Source organism: Aythya ferina (genome assembly GCF_964211825.1).
Source record: "Aythya ferina genome assembly, chromosome: 1".
NCBI classification, from domain to species: Eukaryota; Metazoa; Chordata; class Aves; order Anseriformes; family Anatidae; genus Aythya; species Aythya ferina.
In genome coordinates this window covers 175949063-175964698 of record NC_140296.1, presented here as the reverse complement: position 1 = coordinate 175964698, position 15636 = coordinate 175949063, and the positions used below count along the sequence as shown (strand labels likewise).

General features: G+C 39.5%; 1 long non-coding RNA gene across 2 annotated transcripts; it reads left to right on the top strand.

Annotated features, from left to right (window-relative positions):
• The first annotated feature begins 1710 nt into the window (after positions 1-1710).
• Positions 1711-8118, top strand: LOC311423767. 2 transcript variants are annotated; one of them, XR_014685850.1, is made up of 3 exons: positions 1711-1859; positions 5800-6035; positions 6784-7104. It is a non-coding gene; the product is annotated as an uncharacterized lncRNA (long non-coding RNA). The 2 variants fall into 2 exon arrangements; XR_014685849.1 differs by having other exon boundaries at positions 1722-1859; positions 6779-8118.
• The last annotated feature ends 7518 nt before the right edge of the window (positions 8119-15636 follow it).

Sequence of the window (15636 nt, the reverse complement as noted above, 5' to 3'; positions counted from 1 at the left end):
TAGCAGATGCTGGAAGCTTGTAAAGTGGGGATGATAGTTGAACAGAGAAATGAGTAGAAATATTTAAAAGTGAAAAAAAAAAAATGTTGCTGTCAATCAGATTATTTAAATTTTATAAATGAACATGACACTGGAAGCTAATTTACTGCATAGACGGGTAGAATCACATCCACAGGCTTTGACTGATTGTTATCACTCCCTCTCTTCCTGGTGCTCTTTGGAGTTTTATCCAGGATTATTCATTCCTTCTTTATCTGCATTTTTTTCCTTTTTTTTTCTTTTATTTTCAAATGAAGTTTAAGATAATTTTGTCTCTGAGAAAACCGGTAACTGACATCTTCAAGAGGGACCTTTCACGGACATGTGGACATGTACCCCAGGGGAGCTGAAAAACAAGCTACCTGAACCAGGTTTTAAATTCAGTTCACTTATGAAGAAACGCTGATATTATCTACTCCTTTAAAAGAGTTTTCTGTGCAGACCAGAAAGTGAAGGAAGTAGAAAGCCTTCTGACTACTAAATGTTTCCCATTTATCGTGGTTTCTGTGATATTCTGGCAGAGATTGATTTATAAAGCCAGTGGTCCTTAGTAGTTGCTAGGAAACAGTGCTCTGCACTCGATCTGCACACAGAGAGATGTGCAGCCAGAAAGTGCAGTTTCTGAAGGAGCAATTCTTCTGATTTCAAACCTTTACAGAGAAATTTCAGTGTGTGACTTCCCCAAAACAATACAAGCAAGTCTTATTCTTGTCTGCAAATATCGTTGCTTAAACTAAACTCAGCTAAACTGAGCTAGTAACTTTTTTTAGGTCCAATGACCATGTTCTAAGTATGGCATTTTCTTATTGTAGAAATTTTAAAAAGTCATAGATAAGCTGGGAGGACTTCTTGGGTCCTATATTTAGTCCTCTGATATTTCTGGTAATGTGCATAATCCCCTTCACCATTTATCAAGGTCCATCTTAAAAGCAGACAGGGATTTGTCCATAGCAAAATGCATAAGTAAATAGTAGCCTCTTTTTAATTTATAGAGTATATTTATTCCTGGGCTTTTGTCTGTGTGTGTCAGCATTGCCCTTTCAACTAAACTGCTTTCTCTTCCTTGGTTTTAACACCTCAGTGCCTTTATAGGCAGTAATCCTATCTATGTCTGGTTTTTGTTTGGCTAACAACACCCAACAAACCCCCCTTAGTCCTGTATGATAAGCTCTCTTTTCCTGTCATATAGTGATGCAGCACTTCTCTGCACCTCTTTGTTTGATTTTTTTCTTTCTTGAATGTAGGCAACCAAAACCATGCATAGTGGTTCCAGGTAACATATTACAGTGCATCAGTGCTTCCCTCTCTTTACTGGAATTACTTCTCTTGTCACTGCCTATAATCTTCTTCTCTCTTTTTTTTTTTTTTTTTTTTTTTTCTCCTGAGATGCATCATATCTTATCAATGGCTCAGAGACATTCATTGCCTGTCAAATACAAATCCACCTTTCTTTCCCCCCCTTTTTGTTCCCATTTTCAATGGGTAGCAAGCATTCTTGCTATTGGTTCTTAAATACATCACCTTGGAATTTGTCCTAGTTCAGCCAACCCCATGGTTTTACTGAGACCTGCAAGTTAACCAGAGCCCTACTGGGATGCTTCCCACCTGTGTGCCTTCAATAATTTTAATTAGTGCACACCCACTTCTTGGCCATTAATGAAAGTATTTAAGGCACTTCATTTGGAATACTATTCTTGAGTGCTGATTTCCTGTTTGGCATAATTTGCCAGTGCCTGCCCTTTGGAAGCTTAGAAGGTTCCTTGTGCTAATTTTCATCTCACAGAATGTGAATCAATTCCATGAAGTATTTTATAGAACAGGTAGGTTAGTGTGTTACTGTGCTTCCCTTAGCAAAATAAGTCAATGACTGAGGTAACCTGAAACTTGGTCCTCTTAGTAAATCAGTGTTGTATTTTAAGGCATCTGTTATTTCTCTTCTTGTCTTTCATTCTCCCTAAAATCTTGCATTTCAAAATGGCTGGTCTATAGTTGCTAGGTTGCCCTTCCTTGGCACCCTTTTTTAACTGAAGTCGCCACACTTACTTGTCTTCCTTCAGCTAGATGTACCAGCTTGTTGTGTCCTGATCTAAACTCAATGGGGCCTTTCCATAAACTTATTTTCCATAAACAATCCTGTTATTGCATCTGTGTTCTACCTATTCACCTTCAGAAGCAGATGCAAAGTATTAATTATTTTTGTGGGGGAGCATCCTTAAAATAGCTTTAAATAGCAATCTTACATTTGTCCTAGTTCTTTATTCACTATATCTAGAGGATCTTTAAGCCTTGCTTCTGATTTCTCAAGAACTAAATTATCCTGAGTTTTCAGAGTTCCTATTCTGATCTCTTACTTTCAATCTTCCAACTTCTGGTTTCTTTTCCTGAGCAAATCCTTTTTGATTTTTGAAGATTCTTTGGCAAATCTCAGTAGCCTATTTAATAGAATGATTTGTCCAGCAAGATCTGGTGTCCTTATGCCTGGCAATATGAATCACAAACCTGCACTCTACCCCATTTCAGTGCCATTACTCTTCAGACTGCTTTGCTATGATATAGTCTGCCCTTTTACAGTTAAAAGCCTTAGCTACCAGCTTGCCTTTGGATATACTGCTATTTCATTTAAAGTGAAACATGGTCAGTACTGTCATCACTTGATAGCATATTATTTTCTCTACTGTTTCTTCTTTAAGATTTTCACTACTTGTCCATCACCAACTTAAAATACTATAATCTCTCAGAGGTTCAACTTCTACTTTCAAAATTACTGGATTCTACTGTAGTTGTAGCATCTCTTCTCCAGTCTCTGACTGTGAAATTTAAAGTCTCCCATAATGATACAATACCCTGGTAGCTTATCTCTCTCCTGATACTGAAATAATCTCAGGTCACTGTAGAACCCCATGCCTATCCTTCTACAATCTCTTTCAGGACTTTTTCCAAACGTATTTTGACACAGACTAATCCTCTAATATCCATATTTCTAATTAAGATTTCTGGATGGCCAGCTATGCTCTTAATACATAATGCTACTACATCTTAAGAATCCCTTCTCCATTTCTTTGACAGAGTACACCACGCAGTACCTGCACTCCCATTGCAATTAGTATTGTATCATTTTTTTGCTATCTCTAATATCCTGATTCATGTCATGCTCTAATAAGCTGAATTCTTCCATCTTCATGTGCAGGTTGCTTTTTTGCTTTTATTACTGCCTCACTTCACCTGGTTTCCTAGCTAGGTTAAGTACAATATTGGCACTGATTCATTGTCTATCCAGTCACTGGGATTTGGGGGCATTTTTCCTCCTCTATTTCCTTCTATCTGATATTCCTTTATCTTTGGATATCCCACTTGATTTTTCTTTTCTTTGTATCATAAGAAGGTGATGGTAGTATAGCTATCTCCCCAGTTTTCCTTTTTTCCTATGCATTTTCTTGCAGTTAGGAGCCCTTCCTTTCTATTACAGCAGACTCTGTCTTAGGAAAGTCATGGTTCAAACATTCAAGGGGAGCCCCTTCCTAGAAAAGATCCTTCTTCCTAGGAAGGCCCTTTCTGTAACATTCATCTCTGCCCACTGGTGGTGGATTATTACTACTACTGCTATTACTTTTTAAATTGTTTTTTATTTTCTTTAAAACTTTAGTTAAAGAAATTTTGCTAATTCATTGAAAATTCTATATTTCTTTCTGTCCTTTCTAAGTGTTTATACAATGCTCATAACCTTGATATCTGCCTCTATTTAGGCAAAGAGTGTTTTATCAGAAAATTAACATCACAAAATACTATTTCATAGGGCCTTTGTCTCAGACAAAAATAGAGTGCATTTTCTGGGTGCTCCTTGTTTCTTAGTGTAAGTGTCTATATTTCCCCTAGTAAGTACCTATTTCAGTTATACTACAGGTACTTTGCTGTAGTAAAGGAGGTCTAAGGACACAGGCAGGAAGGGTTTACACATTCAGATAATAATTTTTCCAGTTGACCTAATAAAAATAATCAAGCTTTCCAGCATGAAGGCACATCCTAGGGTCACTTGGTATCTGAACTGTTAAGAATGTTAATAGATTGTAATGTTTAAATGGCCTAAAAGTTAGAAAAATGCTATTATCCTTTTATATTTAGCGGTTATATAACTTGGCTGAGTCACAAGGAAGCATCTGTAGTAGATTCAAAACCGGAATCAAGAGATCTGTGCTGAAAACATGTGCCAGTCTTGATGACACTGCCAATGATATCTGTAAAGAATACAATGGAGAAGAAACAGGACTTATTTTGTAGTTTTAAAGATTTTTCTATAATTACTGCAAGAATACATTCTGGAATATCCATCTATTCATTGCAATATAGTCACCCATGACTTTAAAATAAATAAATAAAAGGCAAAAGTAGAGATGACAAAAAGCAAAGAGATCCCAGAACAAAAAGAAAAGAATAGAGGAATACAGAAACACACCCAGACGCCATTTCCAAACATGGTGTGTAACCATGGCTCTGAATACAACATTGTGGAAGTAAAATGTCAAACCAAAAGCCCTACAAACAAAAGAGGGGACATACATGATAGCACCAGCATCAAGGTCCAGACCTAAATAAATGGGTGCCAGTTAAAACCTCTTTCTTGTGGAGGAGAAGCTTCTCATGTGTTAGGAGGATGGTCAGTAGCTTCCATCCCACCTGTAGTAAGCAGTGTACAGTCTTCATCTAAGAATAAAGCAACCTCATAGGGTAATGGAAATGGGAAGATGCCCCACAGCATGAAGAAGGTTTATAGTCCCCAAAGCAGTGAGGTTCACAAAATGGCCATTGAGAAGGTTGTTGGCATGAAGACCTCTGAGCCTCTCTAAGCTGAGCCAGGTCAGTTCATTAACAATGATCTAACACTGGTGTTACACCTGTTCTATTCAAAAGAACTGAAAGTTGATTTAGTGCTCCACAAGGCCTGTCCCAATCCAATGTTCCTTCCTAAATACAGAAGTATTAAACAGCACTGTCTTTTCAAAAACTGTCTGCTTAAGTAACCTGTTGGCCCCTGCAATTATGTTTTCTTGGAAAAGGACTTACTGTGGCAGGGAGCTTGAGCAGCCCAGTCCTGTATCTCATCTTACTGAAAACATTAAACATAAAGTGTTATGATGAAAAAAAAAATTATAAGCAATATCAGCTTAAATTTTAAAGTATCTGTATAACAGCAAGCAAATGCCTGTTACCACCTCCAACTATTTTAAATAAATATAAAATTAAGCATATTTTTAAAAGTTTGGTTTTTTATTTTTTTAATTAGGTCTTTAGACTGTAGGCTTCTCAGGGCAGGGAATCTGCCTTTATATTCATTATTTTAAAAGCAATACACAACTATACAACAGACCACAGTTTTAGATAACTACTCAGTGTAGTACCTTGAAATTTCTCCTTGAATTGCTTGTGGAAGCAATTGCTACCAGGTACTGAAACCATTTTGAACAGTGAGATGTCTGAAATACTGTGCAAGGTCCTATTTCTTGCATCCACAGCAGGGGTGTAAATATTCACAGTCATTTGAGCATCACTTAAGCAACAGCAATAAAGACCCTGAGCGTTTTGTGAGAATTAATGACTGCCTGAGAGTGTTAATCGCCTGAGGTGGAACTTTGGGCCATTAACCCCAACTGGTCATTAAACTTCAGGAAAGGTCCAAGGCTGAGGTCATAAGGACAGTTATGAATTTTGGGGGGAAGGTATATTTATATATGTTGATTTAACACTTTTTCATTTGTGCTGTTGTAGATCAAAGCTCCAGATAGGCTGAAGAAACTACAGAGCTCTAGATGCTGGTGACAACTGCCAACCCTTCATCTTAATGGACTGCAAATATCAACACATCAGAAAATTCCCAGCCAAGCTGGAAACATTTTCAGCATTTGTAAAACCTTCACAAATGCCAGCAGGCAGTTCTAAAAATCAGAATCAATCCATCCTGCTCCCTGGTATGCATAACCCATATACATGGCAGGGGAAGGAAGGTAAGTAGGGTATAGACAGCAAAAGGGCTAAAATTCATCCAAATTCATCCAGATCTAGGCTCTGGCTCCTCTTGAAGTGCCAGCTGAACCCTGATGGTTTTTAATGCACTGGTTTCCTCTTGATCTCTGCCCAGATATCTGTTTTACACAGGCTGTGCATTTCTGGCAGTGCGCAGCTTTGCCACTCATCTCAGAGCAAGGACAAATACTTGGTGTACCCCTGAGGGGCTATCCCAGTTCAGAGGAGACCCAAGAGGAGCAGGGAGGAGGTGAGGCCATGGGGCATCTCCATGGGAAAGCTCAGGGCTATAAAAAGTACACACAGACAAAGACAAGGACATCCAGATGCTCCTCACTGAAGAGATGCAAGAATGCCTTGGCTTGTAGAAAACATCCAAAAGTGCTGTTTCATGTGGCAACGGAGCTGCTGTAAGAGCCAGATGTCTCCCAGAGAGTCTCTCTGCTCTCCCATTTGCTTTTCCTCCATCTCCTACCTCTGTGGCTCTGCCTCTCCTTGACACCTCAAGGAGCCCATTTCGGCTCACTAACCCAGCAGAAATCTGGGGGTTCAGGGTGGGAGGGGTGGAGGATGGGCTGTTTCACCTCTTGTTTGTATTTTTGTGAGCTTATTTGTGCTTTTTGTTGTGTTTTTTTGTTTGTTTGTTTGTTTGTTTTTGTTGTTGTTGTTGTTGTTGTTTTTGGTTGGTTGTTTGGATTTTGTTTTTCTTTTACTGCATGAGGAGATCAGTAGGAGAACACAGCCTGCACCCAGGAGGATGCTGAGATACCAGCCATTTAGACTGTCTCATCCTAACTGACATGCAGTTTCCCACAGCTGGAAAGAAGTACTAAGCTACAGTTATTTGAAAAGCTTATCAACTGGGGCTGAAAATTCCCACAGATAAGTCTTGCGCTATGGAAGACAGTGACAAAATTCCCACAAATTTCAAACAAGACAGGAGCTCACATATTCTCTGCAACATATTGCAGAAGACTTTCTGCTAATTTCTGAAGGAGACCTGAAGAGTACAAAGATGTTTTAGAAAGATTCAAAAAAAAAAAAAAAAAGAGAGAGAGAAGTAAACATATTACTCTCAGCTCTCTGGAACAATTAAAATGTAAAGAGAAGTACCATTTTAGTTACACACATAGGTGCTTAACAGAGAAACTGCTCACAATATATCTAAATCCCCAACTGTTTTTGCCACAGCAGGATTAGATACCAGGCGTAAAGTAGTGTTCTGGCAAGGAGCCAGAGCATTCCTGGATTGCACATATGTTAGATATGCCTGGCATTTATTACAACAGTGCAAGAGCACCTCTATAGTCAAGGGTCAGTGAGCATTTCCATTATAAACAAAGAAGTTAAGGCTCTAATAGCTTACTTGTTTCAAAGTCTCGGTGAAGAATTGCAAAAAAAATGTGTATTGAAAAGCCTGACAAAAAAATGTTATTAGAGAATTTTAGTTCAGAGATCTTCCAACCCCAATTTTTCCAGAGCCTGTAAAAAAGTAAAATAAAATAGCCTGTAATATTGCTTTTTTTTAAGCTTTTATTTTGCAGACAGATCTGAAGGTAGCACATGGGTTTCTTCATCTGTGGATTTGACCCATGCACAGCTGGGGCATCGTTACGATCTCTGCCCTTGGAATTCTCTTCTTAGACAAGAATCACAGAGCACAGCAACACATTTAGAGCATGAGGTTGTGGCTCACACTTTCTGCAGAGGGACTGCCAGAGGTTAATACACCTGCTAGACACATCCCTCTAGACAAACATTATTTTGCCTTCACAGGTCAACAAGCTACCTCCCTACCAACTGCATTTTAAACTGAAATCGTATGATGCCATGGCAAGAGCACCCAGCCATGGGCAAATGCATATTAATATCCTTGGCTGCTTCTAACAAAATCAACATGCCCTGCATGAGCTGCCATGGCCTCAGGCCCACCCCAGCATGTCAGACCCTAGGCCAGGGTCAGCAACAGGAGCTCTGTATGGGAATGAGGAGCAATGTCAGTTACTCGTTAGACAGCCTCCATGCCTCCAAGGCTTGGTCAAAGGGAGGTTTGCATGCTGTAACTATTTGCTCCTGGTAAAAGAATGATTTTTGTCCATGCTACCTGCACAAAAGGTAACAGATACCTCAGGTTATACTTGTGTCTTGTTTGAAATGGGAGTAGTTTGTTATTTCCAGCTAAAAACAGGCACAGAGGAGCCTCACAATGTACCTCAGCCACACAGAACTGTGGTGATGGCTTGAAATTGCTGTTGCACCAGTGTGCTTAAAGGAATTAATCAGGGTTTTACCACTTACCTACCTGCTTTCCCCTAAAATGTTAATCCAAATTATTACAAGGAATAGAAACATTACTGTAATTCTGCTAATAATATAGTCATTTATAAGATAGACTTTCTTGCCTTTGAAGTAGAACCAGATACACTGTTCTTGTAGATCCAGTATCGTGCCAATCAAAAGTCATGCTTTCTGCAATATTTATGATGAGATCTAAAATGCTGGCACAACCAGTTAAGTTATGGAAATCTGTATTATAAAGACTGAGCCAAATACTAAACGTTCATATCTTTCAAGAGAAGGAGAGCATGGGGACAGCTACTGTGCAGCCTCTTCCATTAGCACGAGTTGTGCACCAGTTCCACATGTGCTAAGGGACCTCTCCTTCTCACTGGCAGATTTTTAGAACATGTTAGGTAGATGTTGTTAGCAAGAGCAATAGCATACCATAAACCCTAGCTGAGACAGGGAGAGAGCATGTTCCCTGAGGACTCATCATGGCCAGAAGAGGAGGAATGGGTTTGAAAGTCCCCATCTGCCCAGCGGAGTTTCATCGTGAAGAAAAACTATAGATAATGGCCTGTGGTTTGTAGTTATCTGCTCCTAGTTCTTTACAATCAGGGGAATGCCACATATACCACAAGCTGAGTGCAAGATGAAGCAATTAAACCAGATCCTTAAAAGCAGTCTGAGAATACTTTGCTTGGAGCCATCCATTACTGCAAACAATATATCAGACACCCTTCATTATCAAGAATCTGTCCTGCAGGTACTGGAATTTCTCCCACTTACTTTACATTGGGCAAGAAGCTGAATTTTTCCCTGTGGTCCCATACAAAGAATCTAACACCACTTCCCACTGAGAGTCATAAGCAAACGCTGAGAGACTAAGACCTGAACTTTGAGCAAGATTTATTAATAGGTTCAGGCACTCCAGCTAAGTGTAACCGTGAGTGACCTCATGGGGATAGCTAACTACTGCTTACAGCAAATCACCCATTTGTACCAGCTAGTATCAACTTCTGGTTGCCTTTTACCTGCACGATATTGTTAACAGCATATCTTCGGGCTGAGAGTAGTGTAAGAAGCCACTAGAGTGGCTGAAGAGACATTTGCTTTGTACCACATTTCCTTGACTTTGGTCTCCTGCACTTCACTCATCCCCCCCTTTAGGGTGGTCTCTGGTGGAAATCAGGTGGCAGAGTCTGAGGCTGTGGCATTGTCTGTGGATAGCCAGTTTGATTTTCTTCTCTGTGATCTCTCTGTGTTGTAATAAATCTAAGAATTCAGAATCCAAATCAGAAGAAGTACTGTTTCACCAAGACTAAAGCTGGGAAGGTTTAAGGCATTGAGTGACCTATATATGGGGGCTTTTTCAGTGGATTCTTCAAGAAGAAAAACATTTATTTGTCATTAAAACACTATTTATTACCCCAGATTTTGTGTGTTTTGTGGTTAGGACTTAATCCTCTTCCGAAGACATCTATATTTGTGTACTGAGAAAAAAGCTGCTTTCCTTAGCAAATGTAAATTTCTTAATAACCTTCCTGTTAACAGCCATGATTTAAAGATCCTGCTCAGTCCATTTCCCATTGAACAGGCCTTGGTTTCCCTTATTTCAGCTGTGTGCTACTGGAAATACAGCACTAGTGCATTCCAGATGAGTTTATTTAAGAGGACTTTGGACAAAAAGAAATGGAACAGCCTTTACTTTCCTCTCTTCCCTGTTTTCATAACTACCCTTTTCACAACAGTCCTCATCCTTAGCTCAGGATTGTTGTGGTTCTTTGGGCATGGCTCTGGCCCTTCTCATGCCCTCCACAACAGTGTGTGGGTGGCAGTGTGTGTGTGTGTGTGTGCCTGTGCCTGGCTAAGGACTGCTTCCTCAGGAGTGCACCATCACAGAGCTGACACGCTGTGCGTGTGAGCTCCTCTGCTTCAAGAGCAGGTCCTCGGAGCATCAACTTCAGCCACACCGAGCAAAAGATGCTGTGTTTTAGGGACGGAAGTGAGAAATGGGTATGTGGTGCCCGGGCTGTGCACTGCTGATTGTTGCTTAGCAATGAAATGTGCAGCACATGGTGAGAGTGCAAAGATACCAGAGCATTTTTTATTTTTATTTTTCTTAAGAAAAAGAAAACGAATAAGAAGGTCACACTAATGATCACTAGAGAAATGGGAACATTATCAGATGCGGCAGCTAGAAAGGAGGTCGTACTCCCCCAGCCTGTCTGCAAAATCCTCTTTCCTCATTTAATTTCAGCACTGAAGGACAGAAGAGGAGGCAAATTCAAAGTGCTTTGTCCCCACTCTTGCCTTATTGTTAGCAATCCCATTCCATTTTAACACACTGGAATAAGTTTTTTTTTCTTTTTTATATGAGGCCTGCTCTTGGGTTAAAAGGAAAAAGGCAGAGAAACTGCTATGTTACACTGAAATAATGGATTTAGGAAAAAAAAAATATTTTTTAGAGCAGATGAAAACACAAATATTATTTTCAGGCTAGAGCAAGGTATCCCATTAATAATGATTTAGCGAGGATCCCAGAGGCATCTAAATAAACCAGGAGGGCTAGGCTGAGCTAGGCAAACTGCTTATGATTACAGTTACAGTCCAACCTCATTGGAAAAAAAAAAAAAAAAAAAAGAACTAAAATCCTTCACAAAGCAGAGTGAAGAAGAAATGTGACTTGTGGCCTTTTGTTAATACAGTATCAACTTTAATTGAACCTCCAGGCTTTGATTCAAGTCAATATATCTGGAGCTTCCTGGAACAATAAATCTTAATGTTAACCACAGTACAGGTCAATCTCTGTCTAATATATGCTTTGTAATGCATTTAAAGTAGAGATATAGTATGTAGATAGTGAATTATTCATACATACAAACTACTAATGAATAAGTCAATATACTGACAAGATTTGGGACCTCTAATATTAGAGAGAGGAGCTACCTCTGTGGGAGCACAGGTCCCCAGCAGCAGCTTAACACAGTGATTCACCTGTGCACACATTGTGCTTATTCCTACCAGACTCATCTGAGGCCATTTCTAGGCTGAAAACTTGCATTCAGAGACTTGGAGTTTGGGAACATGCCTTACTTGTGTCACACACGACCTCCCAGGGATAGACTGAGATCTATGGGCAGCTCGGATCCAGCTTGCCTTCCCAGAGCTGCCCTGCCTGGGGGTGCTGGGGATGCTAATGCTATTATCTCCAGCAGCAGCTACCTCCCACACCTTTCCCATGCTTCTCTCCCCTGCCTGCATGGCACCAGCAGTCTTTGGTGGGAGTCCTCACATCTCACCCCCAGCCCAGGAGGTGTGGATGAAGGTCTGGAGCTGCAGCTGCGGATACAGGACTGGAGCTGAAGCTGCAGATGCTCTCCTCCTGCCCACCAGCTGTGGTGGACCACAGGCACCAAAGCCACCAGTGCGAAGGCTCATCTCAGATCCTGCCACTTACCTGGACAGACTCAGCTCACAGATCAAATAACCACAAACTGTGGTTTCTGTGGACACAGCTATTTGGCTTATCAGATCTGAGAGCAAGAGAGAGATCACTGGCTGCCCCAACATGGGAGATGAGGTCTGTGTAATGGTGAGCAAGGATGGACCTCCCATGAACACATTGCAGGCTTGGCAGGAGTGAGCTATCTCTGTGCTCAGGTAGTCTAAGGTTCCTTTTATCACTTTAAGAAAAGAATATTTTCACTCACACTTGAAGAACACCATTGTGCATCCATTCATTATAGGTTTTCTTAGCAAGCCTGTCACATGAGGGCCACAATGTATGTTCATAAATGCCAGAATATCTCCCTAAGTCATCCCTACCCACCCCCCCCCCACAAAAAAAAAAAAAAAAAAAAAAAAAAAAAAAATCATCTCATTGAGGAAACAGACACGAAACAAAAATTACTATTGACACCATGCAGTCTGCTTTTTTCTTTTCCTTCCTTTTTTTTTTTTCAAGTCTCCAAACACGCTGCTCTTTACTAGAATGTATTGCAAAGAATCACTTAATTCTTTTGATCTATGGAAAAGAATACCCAATTAAACTGGTGGCATTTAAACAATTGTCATTTTATAATGTAGCCTGCTTCTTCAGCAGTGCAAACCATTAGCTGCAAAATTAAACCAAATGTAAAAGAGTGTTGTGACAATTAAACATTTTGAAAACAGCAAAAAGAGTCTCCCCAGTTCCTTTCCAATCCCTCCATGATACACAGCCAGCCCCTGTTCATGCATACTGCTAGAGAATATTACACAGAAATCTCTGTCCTCCATCATGAATGTTTCACTGAAGGCATTTTTTTCTGAAAATAAAAGTTATAATGATTAAACTACAGTACAGAAAAAGAAAAAGAAAAGGAAAACATTAAAATACATTTTTGAGCAACACATTACTCAAGAAACCCAGTCACAGTTGACGAGTAAAGAAGACATGAGCAAGCCTGTGGCTCTCAGATGCGAGAAGAAATGTGCTAGAACATGTGCAGCAAGAATCTGTTTTAAATGAGCTATGTCTTTTTTCATTCCTCAGTGAGCATGTATCTTTTCCTATAACATTCAAGGAAGTTAGTAAGCACATCAATAAGAGAATGTGGCTGTATTTGCCAAATGTCAGTCAGCCATGGGAGAGGTTTAACCATTTAGCACAGTTCCCCTGCCCCATTCAATTATTGGACTTGCTTGTTACAGCTGCCAGATCTTAAATAAATGTCTTGACAGAACTGGTATTGCTCTGCAATCAGTTAGAGTGCCTTATCAAAGGAGGAACAAAATTAAGAATTCAAACTTCACGTCTCAAATGGCAAGAACTTGCCTTGGTGACTAGCAGGTGCAAAACTTCACTTTTTGTGTCTTTAGTAGATTTAAGCAGTCTTTATGAATACAGACCCTAACTATGGACTTAGTCAGCCTTGATTTTTGTAATGTAATCTGTTGTTGTTTTTTTTCTGTAATGCATTCTGAACCACTGCAAAAACAGTAGTGGAGAACAACTGCAGAATTCAGACAGAAGAGGCATTTCTGCTTTGATTTCTTGGGAAATGTGTGTTGCCATACCCTAGCATTTCCTTGGCCTGATTGTTCTTTTTGTGTTGGGCCACTGAATTGACACCAGAGTTCTGCTCACAGATTTCTGCAAATGTGTAGCCCTTGGGTCACCTAAAGCAGCTTTCAATCAGAGTTGCTTTGCTATTCTCCTCTTCCCTCTTCTAGAAGGCATCTATCAAAAGTTCCCACCACCTCCAGCTTGAGGGATAAGGGATTCAACAGAGTGGAGTTCATGACAGCCTCTTACTTGTTTTCTGTGTGACCTAATCACAGCCGTCTATATGTATATATATATAATAAAATAAAGTGAAATATATAAAAAATGTTGGAAAACTTCTGAAAGGCATAGGTCTGAGTCTTCTGCCTATTCTTTAGCTTCAGTCCAGGCACAGCCTTTTATATTCTGAGCCTTTCTGGGCTACTTGTTCTTCCTTAAATTGCCAGGAAATAAAACCACTTCTGTACATCAGCAGTCAGGCTTATCTGGGTGTCAGCATAGACGTTCTCCAGTAACATATCCTCTCAATATTTGTAGCCAGAATGAAGAGAAGCATAAATTCAACACATTTAATATTGAACTTCTAATTCCAAACATTTGTTGTACTTATTTCCATCTTAAAAAAAAAACAAACAAACAAACAAAAAAAAAAAAGAGGATACAGATTGTGTAGTTCCTGTTCTGACACAGCACAGACCTCCTTCCAAACACATTACACACCAGCTGCCCAACCCAACATCTTGAAACTGAACAATTCTCATTGTCAGCTTCCCACTTCCTAAAAATTGTCAGTATCATCTCCAATGATCCTGAAAGCTCTGAGAGGAAATAAAATAATAATAATTAAAAAAAAAAAAAAAACACTCTTATTTCACTTGAGTGATTTTATATTCCTTAAAAATCCTTTTATTGATAATTCTTGATAAAGCAGTCATTACCAGCAGTATAGTGTTTTTTCTCAAGGTATTTATAGCTAACAAGATTTGCTACAGCTATTTAATGCTCTCACTAGCTAGCCATTATCCAGACCAACTACCAGCTTTGAGTTAATGTTGTTACTGAAATGTAGAACTTGAAAGTTTAGCCATTTGACTTATGGTACTGGTATATTCGATAAGCTCATAATTAGTACGTTAAGATAAGACAGACAGGAAGCACTTGCCATTTTAGGCATGAAGCAGCTGTTTAAAAGCATCATGCATTTCTGGGAACACAGGTCTGCAGGAGACTGCATGGATCACCTAGTCCCCAGTGATCACAGATAATATGGAACAACTCTTTAGTCTGCCAAAAAATAAATAAATCTAGAACTACAAAAACCTTTGGTCTTTGTAGGTCTGCTGTTCCTGGGACATCTGGCTCACAAAGCCCTGCTCACCAATGACAACAAAGTATTTCTCAGCACTCTATAGTAAACCAAAGACCAAAAGTGTTTGAATGTACTACAGGTAAATGAAAGGAAAGATTACAAATACGAGAAATACCCAAAATCCCAAATGAAAATCCCTAACCATACGATGAATTACACTGTGGCTGATGAGTAGAAGTGTGTGCACTATGCAAACAAGACAAAATGGTAGCTATCTCAGCCAAGATTTTTTTTCTAAATACTCTTAATATAATACCAACTCCACCTCAAAATACTCACTCAAAGGTTTTCAGGAGTGAAATATAAAGGGATTTTTCTTTGAAGATTAGCAACACCATTAGTCTTGAGGGATTCAGAATTCAATTCATATTAAAATTATGAGGAATTAGGCAACCTAACCTCTGGCAGGTTTTGAAAGTCCCATAGTGAAAATCCTTAGCTCCTGTTTTAATCTATGGACAGAGGAAGGTTCTGTGCCTAAACAGAGCACCTACCCTCTCAGCCTGACCTCCACGTCCCTCCTTTGGTTGAATAGGATCTGGCAACCTTGGACAACAGGGCCTGATGTTATTCCATCATGATAACTGCCATGGTCATCCTACCTGCCACAGTCAGATGTGTGAGTACAACACTTTTTCTTTTGGCCCTAGCTTCAGAAATTTTGTGTTTTCTCTGTAATTCCTTCTGATCTCAGAAGGAATTCAAAAGTGGCAGATATGATTGCAGCCACAACTTTAACTGATTTTTGCTTTTTCCTGTCTTATGCTACATCTTCTAATTTCAATTTTACAGAAATAATCCATCATAATCATTCAGGCACTTTAGAAATTCCTACCCTCCATTTTGCCTTGTCAAGAGTTTTAAACTAAAAGAGGGGAGATTT